Source organism: Myodes glareolus, chromosome 10 (genome assembly GCF_982192425.1).
Source record: "Myodes glareolus chromosome 10, mMyoGla1.1, whole genome shotgun sequence".
Taxonomy (NCBI): Eukaryota; Metazoa; Chordata; class Mammalia; order Rodentia; family Cricetidae; genus Myodes; species Myodes glareolus.
In genome coordinates this window covers 76,140,569-76,143,587 of record NC_142035.1, presented here as the reverse complement: position 1 = coordinate 76,143,587, position 3,019 = coordinate 76,140,569, and the positions used below count along the sequence as shown (strand labels likewise).

Below are 3,019 nucleotides of genomic sequence, written 5' to 3'. Positions count from 1 at the left end.
ATTTGCTTATGCTATGAAATACTTGTTTAATGATGTAAAGTTGTGTTGCTTTTGTTTATGGTGCATTTGGTTAACTGTGTGAAACTGTGTTACTTTGTCTGCCTAAAACACCTTATTGGTCTAGTAAAGAGTAGGACAGCCAATAGCAAGGCAGGAAAAAAGGATAGGTGGGGTTGTCAGGCAAAAAGATTAAATAGGAGGAGAAATCTGGAGGAAAAGGAGGAATGAGAGAGCAAGAAGAGGAGGAAGCTAGGGCCATCCTGCCATCCAGTCAGCCAGCCACAGGGTAAGAGCGAAAGTAAGATATAAAAGAAGTAAGAAAAGGAAAAAAGTCCAGCGGCAAAAAGTAAGCAGGATAACTTAAGAAAAGCTGGCAAAAAAACAAGCCAAGCTAAGGTCAGGTGATTATGAGAAATAAGACTCCATATGTGATTTATTTGTTAGTTGGCTGGTAGACTCCCCAAAAAGAACAAAGACCCAACACCAAAAACATTGAGCAAATAAGAAAATTAGGTTTAGCAACCCAAGGGGAGCAAGCCAGTAAGCAGTACTCTTCTATGGTCTCCATATCAGTTCCTGTCTCTGGGTTCCTGCTTGAGTTCTTGCCCTGACGTTCCTTAGCAATGGCCTGTTTACCTGTAAGTGTAAGCCAAACAAACCCTTTCCACTCCTACTTGCTTTGGGTCATCACAGCAACATCGCTGCAACAGAGACACCTAGCAACCTTTTTCACGTAAACTAACACATTTATTTAGAGGTTGTGAGTATATTTAGAGGCTGTCTCAAATGGTAGCTCTTCTACTGGTCTTACAGTTCCTTAGGTCTTCCTATGGCTGACCCACTGTGGCGGTAGAAGTAGTGGTGTAGGTCTAGACCCTGCCAGCCATGCAGGGTTCTTCATGCAGGAACCACAGTGCCAGATGCCAATGACTCGTCTCTTCATCCTGGTTTTACCACAGAAGGAGTATGTGTACTTGGCATGCTGGTTTATTTCAATTTTCTTTATCATTTTCTGGAGGGGGCATGATAGCGGGTCCCATATTTTCTGATGATCCCGACCTTCTTGGTGCATTTATTCATGTCGCCCAAACCTGAGCCCAAGTGCAGAGAGCACCAACTAGCAACTTTTGACCTCATCAAGCCATAATGAAATGTGCATTGTTTCCTTAGATTTTGTTATATTGTATTTGTCATATGGCTGTGAAGAAGTTTTTGTGCTTTTCCAGAATGAGTCTCAGTGTCTTCGTCTGTTGAACAAGGCCTTTGATCTCTTCCAAGTATAAGATTCTGTATAGCAGCAACCCAAACCTATAGGGTACCTGCTTTCTAAAGAGCTATTGTAAGCTTAGACAAACCACTTTCCCCAAAACAAATGGGGCTATTTGACACAAGCTAAACATCTATTATCTAATTTTCCCCCTGCACAAAAGGGTCAAGACTACACACTCCCAGTTAATATGCACACATTTTAAATTTGCGATTGTATTAAAGAGACATGTGACATCTCATTGTATTCTATAACTGGTCATTCTAGCGATTTTCAGCTTTGAAATGGTCAAATAAGAGAGATTTAGTGTGGAAATCAGGCAGTCTTTCTCAAAGTTGTAATTATTTACTTCCTTATTTATTATGCTTTGGGGGAAATCCCAAGCTGCCATATAGAGACAAGAAGGTGGCATCACCTAAATCAGAGGTTTACAGTTCTCTTAAATTGAGAGTTCCTTCCGTGTGCGCGCGCGCGCGCGTGTGTGTGTGTGTGTGTGTGTGTGTTACACCAGTGTTTACTGTTTAAATGAATTATGCTTCATATACTTTTAAAGAACACATAAATTATTCAGTGTGTTTAGACATGCTATGTATGCAGGCTGTAGGCAATATTAGGGAGACATGTGTGTGTGTCACAGCGTATATATGTACACACACACACACCCGCACAGGTGTGTGTGTGTGTGTGTGTGTGTGTGTGTATCCTAACAGTAACTCTCAGCTATCCCATAGCCTATTCATAACCACCAGCTAGGAGAGTGAACTTAAGAAATCTAATTTAAAAACAAAATGAAAACCTACTGAATCCTATATTGGGTTCCCATTTGCTCCACCGTATATCCAACTATCTAACCTCTTGATTTCTGGGACACAGATTCTAAAACACAGTCAAGAGTACAAAAAAAATATCGGAGTACAGAAACATCGTGAAAAACTACATTAAGAAATGGGTGTGGAGAGACCATGCAATCATCAATAGGATTGCCTTTGGGACTTGGTCAGGTCTTTGTTCCATAGCCCTAGCCAGTCCTTGGCTGGGGCCTTACTGAGTGGGGTGTCTTGGGATCGAGAGTTGGGTGCGAAGGAGGCTCCGTGACTACCTGGTCATAGCTTCTCAGTGGATAGTAACGAGAGGAAGGCCTGAGCAAAGTCTCCATTTGCCACACTCCGCATTTCCTCCTAATTCCATAAGGCAATTTGTCCTGCTAAGGTTATGCAGACAACATTATACCCTATAAATGACAGAATGAAGTTTCCTTGAGAAATAGGCTATCCCCGGTCCAGATGGAAACATAATTGTTTTGACTAATGGGAAGGCGTTCCCAGGCTATGAGACTGTGCTTAGTTTGGAGAGAATCTCCTTCTGCAGGGGGAGCTAAGAGCACATCAAAAACAAGAGAAGAGCTTGTTGGAAGAGTCTGGATACAATCTACAATCTGTGCTATACAGTCTTGAGGACTGAGGACTCGCAGTGGGGAAGCCAACCAGCTGAAGAAAGCAAAGCAGAAGAGAGCAAGGCAAGGCCTGGGGAAGATGGCATGGAGGGAGATGAGCTACCCCAAGTCATGCTGAATAGCGGAAGCCCTTTCTCTCAGCCTAGACAGTGAGAGTAGTTAAGTACATGACACACATAAGAGGTGGGGATGGGTCTAGCTGCTGAGAGATGTCTGAGAAATCTAATACGAAAACCAGGCCATATCTTTTTATATCTTCTTGCTGTTGTTTTTCGAGACAGGGTTCCTCTGTGTAACCC

General features: G+C 42.6%; 1 pseudogene; it reads right to left on the bottom strand.

Moving 5' to 3' along the window:
- Nucleotides 1–798: 798 nt before the first annotated feature.
- LOC148120704 (large ribosomal subunit protein eL43 pseudogene) lies at nt 799–1,080 on the bottom strand (annotated as a pseudogene).
- Between the last annotated feature and the right edge of the window lie 1,939 nt (nt 1,081–3,019).